The sequence below is a fragment of the Tupaia chinensis genome, unplaced genomic scaffold (genome assembly GCF_000334495.1).
Source record: "Tupaia chinensis unplaced genomic scaffold, TupChi_1.0 Scaffold000678_1, whole genome shotgun sequence".
In the NCBI taxonomy this organism is placed as follows: domain Eukaryota; kingdom Metazoa; phylum Chordata; class Mammalia; order Scandentia; family Tupaiidae; genus Tupaia; species Tupaia belangeri.
The window spans coordinates 168,241-177,054 of NW_006160202.1; the positions used below are offsets into that span (position 1 = coordinate 168,241).

Here is an 8,814-nt window from a genome sequence, read left to right on the forward strand (position 1 = left end):
CACCCAAAAAAAAAAAAAAAAAAAAAAAAAAAGAATGTGAATGAAGTTTCACGTACCAGGAAACATTGAGGAAATGGTAGTGCTATTTGATTTTCTTTATCCCAGTCTCCAGAGGAAGCCAGGCCAGTGAGTACAGCCACTTGCCATCAGGCCCTCCCATTAAGAAGCACTGAAAGAAGACTCAGGCTGTACAGGGAGACCCCTGGGTGCCAGGATGAAAGGTCTGAGGTTTGAGTTAATTTGTGCCTTGATCTTGCTGGATGACCTCATAAAAATCACTTTCTGGACCTTGGTTTCTCCATCTGAAAGATGGCATTGCTGGATTAGATCAGAGTCTTTAAAATCAAGTAGTTCAAATGTCCTGGTTGGACCAGCTGGTGGTGTAGTGAAGATCGATCTCACGTGGCCAACTTTATGGTTCATATCCTGGACCCTGTGGCTTGAAAGGCACACGTCTGCATGCACATGCCTAAAATCCCTAAAGGAGAATGGAAGAGAAGGGATTGTAGAGTGGCCTTCCCCAGTGTCTGGGGGCCTTCTTCCTTTATTTCTCTCTCTCTCTCTCTCTCTCTCTCTCTTTCTCTCTCTCTTTTTCCCCCTCCTTACAATGAGGGGGAAAAATACATTCTATAGCAAATTTGAAATAAAAAAAAGCTTGCCAACTTCCTAACTATGATTCTTCCATCTTCCGACAGTCCCCTCAGTTCAAGTGAACCCTTACTTGGAAGACTGGTTTTTAAAAATGGAGATGAGGGTCTGGACCCCTACCAGATTAACCTCCAAAACCCTGGGCCTGAGGAGATGGGGCAGTGAGTGAATTAAGGCAGCACTGCTTGGGGGCTTCATTCTGTGCAACTGCATCAGTGGGGACTTTTCCACGTGTTCACCATGATGGATGCCTCCCACACAGCAGCAGGCAGACATTTGTAAGGACAGTACAGGCCATAGTATTGATCTCCTCTGCTTTTCTTCAGTGTTCATTTTCCCTGAACCCTCTTCTCAATTCTCTGACTTTCTCACTTTTCTCTAAGATGCTTCTCTCTTTCTCCCACTGCCCTTTTTTACCCCACTTTTTGGCTCCTGTAGATTCAGGATATTCTGAAGGTGCTGGACCTTAACTGTTCCAATGGGGTAGTGTGCCCACCACTGGACAAATGGAAGGTGAGGCAGTGCTGAGCATACCTGTCTCCTGCTTGCACTCTCCCAGCTATGCGTGTCCCTGAGGTTTTTGTTCACCAGAAAGACAGAGACACAGAAAGTGAGAAATCCCCCCCCAAAGGGGAATAGCCATGCCACACTCCCTTCTCCTCCATTCTCCTCTCAGGATCTTGGGCACACACGCACATGCACATGGTGTGAGTTTCAGCCACTGGACTTGGTGTGAGGTTCAGCCACTGGGTCCAGGACTCAAACCACGGTCAACTACTTTGGAGTCCAGTGACATAGCCTTTACGCCAACTGCTGGTCTCTGGTTTGGGGGCTGTTCTGGCTCTGGCTTATTTTATGTTGCTGCCATTACCCTGAGTTCTGTTTGCTTCTTCACCTGCTTGGTTCATTGATTTATTTCTTCCCCTATATCTTTTATCATTTTGAAGAAGGGGAGACACACCTTGAAGGTTAAAGTTAGTTTGGGAATAACTTTCAGAGCAGTGGAGTTTGGGCTTTTGAATGTCCAGTGAATGCCATCAGGGCTAGGAGAGATGAAACAGAAATGAAAAGCCTTTATGTCTTACCCTCTGGATATTTACCCACAAAGACTACTAGATCACATAGAAGTTTATGATTTTTCAAACTGATTAAATTGAGATTACAGAATGTAAGTTTAAGAGAGAGCAAATTGGCATTGTAGTTGCAAAAACTGAGGTAGTTTGTTCACCTGTATTGAGATGGTTTGTTTAACTGTAAAGGATGTAAGGTTACCATCAATAGAGAAGTGACCAGGACATTGGGCCCCTGATCTCTCTTAAAAATCAAATAGAGGGAACCAGCAGTTAGCGTAATGGCTATGTCGCTGGACTCCCACGTAGTCGACCACGGTTCGCGTCCTGGACCCGGTGGCTTAAAACTCACACCGGGCACGTGTGTGTGCGTGCCCAAGATCCCGAGAGGAGAATGGAGGAGAAGGGATTGCGGCGTGACCAATAGACACTCAGCCATATGCATTGGGTTCCTAGTAGCCAAGGCACCTTGCTAAACAGTGGAGAAAACAGATGAACAAGGTACGGGAACCAGCAGTTAGCATAATGGCTATGTTGCTGGACTCCTACATAGTAGACCGCGGTTTGCGTCCCGGACTCGGTGGCTTAAAACTCACGCCGGGCGCGTGTGCATGTGTGCCCAAGATTCCGAGAGGAGAATGATTGTGGCATGACCATCCCCTCTGGGGAGTGATTTCTCACTTTCTGTCTCTATGTCTCTCTCTGTCTATCTGGTGAGCGCATGCGCCCTATAGTGAAAACCTCTCGAAACAAACAAACAAACACACAAACAAAAAACAACAGATGAACAAGGTAGAGTGCACACCAAGGGAAGCAGTTCTCTGAGAGACACGAGGGAGATGTGACAGTATTTAAATATTCACCAGGCTGGTTCTGGATGGATTCAAGGCAGGAGGAGGCTGGTGTGAAGACACAAGGTGGATAACTTTATTTATTATTTTTTAATCAATTTTTAAACTTATTATTTATCCATTAAATCGCTGTACATCATTTAGATTGTGAAGAGACTATCCAGTATGATATACACCTCAGTCTAGCCATGTTGAGACTATCACACACATCCTCATCAACAGATAAAAACCTTATCTTTGTCCCACAAGTGTCTTGTTTTTCCATTTCCCCACAAATTTTCTTTCTTATGTCCATCGAGAGTAGGGGAGGCTGAGGGAGCAATGAGGTGACAGCCAGCATTATTGTGTCACAAAGCACCTTTCAGGGATGTGAGGAGTGGGTGCAGGGCCAGAGTATTGGTTACCCAGGCTACAGGTGACCTCCAGATGTGATATTGGCATTTCGTCCTATTTGCCAAGGGACACCTGTCAAGTAGAGGAGCAGGGATGAAATAGGGCCAGGTCCTGTGTGCATGGCAAGGGAGAGGGACAGGGACAGGGACAGGGAATTAGGATTAGCTTAGAGAGTGTCCAGAATCACAACATGGCTGACAGTGGTTCGTATCTTGGCTGTGATGTGAAAAAGTATGATGAGCATGGGTGTGTGCATGTCTCAACAGGTTGGCAAAATGGAGGGGACGGGATTGCACTGTGACTACACTCCATTGGTCTGTGCTTTCTCCATCTCTCTGGCGAGCACATGTGCTTTCTGACAGTAAAAAAAAAAAAAAAATCACATTACACGTACGAGTCCTTAGAATAAGAATTTCTCCTACCCGAAGTGTCCCTATCTATTTCTAGAGCTCAGTGGAACTCAAGGGGCCAAGATGGAGTGCACACCTCCCCTCCAACGTCCCCTAAATCACACCTGGCCAGCTGCTGAGTCCCCACTCTGATCTGTTAAATTCAGTTGTAGACATCAAAGTGATGCAAGGTTCCAGTGGGCATATTGCAGCTACCAGGCTCCAGGTCATGGTCACTTTCTGACAGTAAAAAAATATATCACATTACATGCACTAGTCCTTAGAATAAGAATTTCTCCTACCCGAAGTGTCCCTGTCTATTTCTAGAGCTCAGTGGAACTCAAGGGGCCAAGATAGACAAAAAGGCTGCTAGAGACACAGCTAGGAGTGCACTCCTCCCCTCCAACCTCCTCTAAATCACACCTGGCCAGCTGCTGAGTCCCCACTCTGACCTGTTAGATTCAGTTGTAGATATCAAAGGAATGCAAGGTTCCAGTGGGTGTATTGCAGCTACCAGGCTCCAGGCCATGGTCACAGTAAACATGCAAAGATACCTTGGCTCATCGTCAGCTCCTACCCTCTGTGACACTTGCTCTGAGCAGGGAAGTGGGCTTAGATTCCATGGCTTAAGGGTCCAAATAGCAGGCAACCCTTTCCTTGAAGAGAAAGGCAACTACCTCCTCCCCAGACTCAGCCTCACTGGCCTGGTGTTGGCTCCCTAGCACTTTTTCTTGGTCTAGGTATAGCTATCAGCCATCTTTCCCAGGTGCTGCCCGCTTGACCTGTGAGAAGCTGAGCCATGGGCTTGGACTAAGGAAGAGGATCTCACATGGCTCCAGGTCCTAAGTGCTGGGATTGCCCCTTGGCTGATATTTCTGGGAAAGAGACCTCAGGACCTCCAAGGTGCTGAGAGTTAAAGGGAAAAAAATCTTACTTGTGGCTTCTCGGGTTCTTTTTTGGTTGGGTAGTCATTTCTGGAGCTAGGTTGTTGGACTGATGTAATGGACAGGAGATGGCTTTGGGTGATTTTCTTTTTACCTCCATTGAGCAGGGAGAGGCTTCTAGTAGGATGGCTTTTTTCCCCACAAGAAAGGCCTGAATCAGAGAAACAGGCAATGGTGAGGGGTGGAAAACAGGAACTACACTGATCACACCTCCTTCACCACCACTGCACAGCAAGGGTCCTGGATTGGTGTCCTTCTGCACTTTGCTTTGGGAAGCACAGTGCCTTTCTTCCCCTGACTCAGGGACACCTTCCTTCTATCTGCTGGGACTGCCATAGCAAACAATCTGGTACTGTCTTTCTGAGCACCAAGGAGAAGAGGTCCTTGTGCATCCATGAAGCAAGTCATGCAGCCCTAGCTTTGAGCTTTGGTCATCCAAAAATGCTGCTGAGCAGCCCACAGCCTAGGTGAGCCATGTCCACACTCCCAAGCACCACCCAGCATGCATGATTGTCACTCTGATTGCAGCAGCACCTGTCCTACCTCTCTGCTCTTGAATCCATGGCAGTGAGGCATCTTACCTCAGAGCCCTAACCACCTTCTCCATTCTGTGACAGGTGCCCAAAGATCATGCTGCTCCCACACCACCAACTGCTGATGACATCATGTTACCTGATGTTGTCACTGTCCATGATGCTAGTCTTCCTAGCATTGCATCATATCAGGTTTGTGCCTCTTGCCCCTTTGCCCACTGCCCCCCTGCATGCTTGCCCCATCCTCCTTCCCCAGGAGAAGTACTGTGGCCTCTCCTCTCCTGCCTTCAGGTAGTTTGGTTCCTTGCACCAAGTCCCTTTCCCAGAACCAGGGTTGGGGAGGCCAACCTTTGCTTGAGGTTTGAGGAGATGATGAAAGGCTGTTGGGATGAGCCTGGCTCACCCAAGTGCTGGGTAATTCTTACTAGAAGTGGAATGTTCACCTCTTGTGTCTCTTCCCAGCAGAACCATGATGATGAAAATATTCCTGATCTCATAAATAAAACACAGTGAGTGTCTCCTGAAGGATGGTACAATGCTTGACTACAGGAGTCAGGGAAGGTCCTGGTCCTTGTTTCCATTCAAGCTGCCCACACCTCTGATCTCTGTGTCTCTATCCCTAGGACTTTGTCATCACCCAAGAGACTGTGACAACTATCTCAGCAGATTAATTGTCTTATGTTGGAGGTACGTCAGAAATCAGGTTCCACAGGGTTGAGAGGGAAAGAAATGTATGATAGAAACCAAGGCAGCAGAGATTCTTTCTTTTTGGTGAGGGAAAGGTTTTTGTTTTTGTTTTTGTTTTTGTTTTCTTTCTTTTGCTAAAAGGCATATGCACTTGCCAGACAGAGAGAGACAGAGAGACAGAAAGCGAGCAATTACCCCCAGGGGGGATTGCCATGCTGCAATCACTTCTCCTTCATTCTCCTCTCGGAATCATGGGTGTGCATGCACATGCACGCAACGTGAGTTTTAAGCCGGTGGGTCCAGGACTTGAACCATGGTTGACTACATGGGAGTCCAGCAACACAGCCATTACACTAACTGCTGGTCCCAAGGTAGAGATTCGTAAGAAAGGTAAGGTCCTGGGGCATAGAAACCTACTGGGTGATGTTGGGCAAGTGACATCTTCTTCAAGTCTTATCCTTGGAAGCTACACAAAGGAAGGTGTTAGGCCATGAGTTTGCTTACATCATTTTATCTGGATGTGTAAAGTGCAGAATAAGAACTGCTCAGGAGGAGAAGGTTGACAGGAAGATAAGATCCCTGAAAAGTAGGCACAAAGAGGTTACAGGAGCAGATGTCCAAGATCAGTCCCAAAGAGCAATTTGCTAGCTGATGGGGATGAAAGCCAGTCAGAGAGCATCTCTGGGGACAGAGGGACAGGGAACAGAGCATGTCCAAGGGCTGTCATCTCTTCTAGTCTTCATCTTATGCTAGTAGACAGGGTCTTATCTCTCCTGACATGAACAACCTGGAGGTAAGACCCTGGACCATGACCCAGAGACCCTGCAGGCCAGCCCCTGACCTTCTCCCACAGTGGGGGGCTAGGTGATCCCTGCCAACTGAGACAGCCCACCTCCCAACCGTAATGATTGCTCTTTCTCTCCCCCAACCTTCCTCCAATTCCTTCTCTCTGTATGTGCCTCAGAGCTAGTACCAAGAACTAGAAGTAGCCCTGGGCTCCAGCTATCAAACAACCAACTCAGAGGAATTCCTAAGAGCCCAATGGGGTCTCCTGAGTCCACACTGGCAGTCCTGTGCCTGTTTCCACTTGGGGCTCTGAAGACAGGGTCTGGAAACCCCAGTGCCAAAGGAGAATGCAGTTTTTTTGGGGAGCAAGGTCTTATCTGAAGAGACCCCAGTTCACATAGCATGCAGCATGGTTTTTCTATTGCTGCTCTTTTCTTTGCTGTCTTCTGAAGTCAACCCTGACTGAGTCCTTGCCACTGCCCTGAGGTCACTGCCTCTAGTGGAAGCACTGGCCTGTCACCTGGCAGGAGCGTAGTCCCTGACCTGCTCTCTCTTTGATTTCAGATAAGCCAATCCTCCTCCATGGGCTTTAGTCTACTGGGAGGTCAAAGTTTGCTCTCAGCTCTTAAGCATCAGAGATTGAAAAAGCTCCCTAGAATGTGGCAGGGAGAGGGGAACTTCTCTGTTAAAGCCAGGACTGGGACCATAACATGTGCTCAGTAAATCCTGCTTGAACATGAACATACTGTTCTAAATCACAAGTTAACAGTATAGTTCTCTTGTCTCAAACTATATTTCTAGACATTTTTTTTTTTGAGAATCCAGATTTTGGCTTTGGGCTCTGTAACTGTGAGTGAAAACCAGTGAAAAGAGTTGGAGGAGAATTTGTCAATTCATGTCCCCACAGGGCCTGAGAACTCTCCCTTTAAGATTGATTTCTGCCCTGCCACAGTGACACAGGAAGCAGGGCATGACACAGGGTGGTGCTAGAGTCACATGGAGGACTACAGACTGGGTCCCAGGCCAACCCAAACACCAGGCATATGCACACACACGTGCCCATGATCCTGGCTGGCTGGAGGGCTGGGGTGATTGTGGCATGATGGAACCCTCTTGTGGGCGCCAATTTCTCTCTCTCTCATGGTGGAAATGAAAAACAAAAACTCTTTAGCCCCCTGCCCAGCCCTTCTTGGTCTGAGGATGAAGTAAAGGAGACATCCTCAATCACTTTCCTTTAACTTTCCCCACAGAAACAACAACAACAAGACACTCGAGATCAGCTGGAAAAGGTAGCATGACTTCTATGTTTACTTGTTACCTGGCTGATGGGTTGGCGGGGGGGACTTTGATGTAGAGGCCAGCCTTGCCACGTCCCCTTGTATCTGCCCCGGAGAAAGCTCCTGCTGCAGCACACCTCCACCCCCACAGCATCCCTGATATTCTAGTAGCCTTGTGATCTTCTTCCGGTAAGAGGTGCTTCTTCCCTCTTCCTACAGGAGGAGAGAGAATGCCATCAAACCTTGGTAAATGAATAGGGGGACCTCAGGGAACAACTGAAGGTGAGTGGGCCACATGTACCCTTCGTGTCCCCTGGAACATTTCTTTCCCTCTTTTTCAGAACTTGTTTTATTTTTCTCCCTAGGTCCATATTCAAAGAATAGGCCTCCCGATTTCTGAGAAGGCAGAATTACAGACAGCCTTGGCCCACACTCAGCAGGCAGTCTCGCAGGGAGCAGGTGGATCTCAGGGCAACCCTTATTCCTTCACCTTGGTGGACTTTCAGAGGAAGTCTTTTGGCTCCATCTCCACCTCTCTCATTCCAGGAGAGTCTGAGGATCTTGCCAACTGCCTACAGGCTTCTCAACAGCATGTACGAGAGCTGGAGAAGACATTGTCTGCTGTCTTTGTGAAGCAGAAGGAGGTGGAACGGGTGAGCCCAGCCACTGGCAGCCGAGCTTCCTGAAGGTTCCTTCTGTGGGCTGGGGGGGTCTTGCTGATGGGAGTGGAGTATGGGCTGTTTCTTGCAGCTTGGCTGTGTGGTGGTTAGAGTTGGCAGCTGTGAGTGAGCTGGGGCAGTGCTTGCATTGGATGCAGAGCCTTAACCAAGTGGTAGGAGAAGGAGTATGGTGCTTGGGCAGTCAAGGTACGGAAGAGTATTCCTGAAGGATTCCCAAAAAGCTCAGGGAAGAGGACAGGGTGGCTCAGAGCCATTTCATTCTGTCCTTTCTGATTCTTGGACTGTGTGTATTTATCATCCATTCAGAAAATGAAGATTAAAATACAGGGGCCAGCATTTGGCTTGGTGGAAGGTACTGGACTCCCACGTGGCCTACTGTGGTATAAGTCCCACACAAGTCAGCTTGAAAATCACACTGGTTGCATGTACGTGTGATGCCACAATCCCAAGAGGAGAATGGAGAAGAAGGGATTGTGCCATGGCCAGCCCCCTGCGGAGTGATTCCTCACTTTGTCTCTCTCTGTCTCTGTCTCTCTGGCTAGTGCCTGTTCCCTAT

At 48.1% G+C, this 8,814-nt stretch overlaps 1 long non-coding RNA gene across 1 annotated transcript in view; it reads left to right on the forward strand.

The window, feature by feature from the left end:
- The first annotated feature begins 4,821 nt into the window (after positions 1–4,821).
- Positions 4,822–8,814, forward strand: part of LOC102493888 (uncharacterized) — a 5,257-nt gene continuing 1,264 nt past the window's right edge. The window contains exons 1-7 of the long non-coding RNA XR_003551394.1: positions 4,822–5,020; positions 5,294–5,337; positions 5,452–5,515; positions 7,552–7,590; positions 7,798–7,860; positions 7,944–8,037; positions 8,125–8,231. This is a non-coding gene — a long non-coding RNA (uncharacterized LOC102493888). The remainder of the gene's footprint in view (positions 5,021–5,293; positions 5,338–5,451; positions 5,516–7,551; positions 7,591–7,797; positions 7,861–7,943; positions 8,038–8,124; positions 8,232–8,814) is intronic.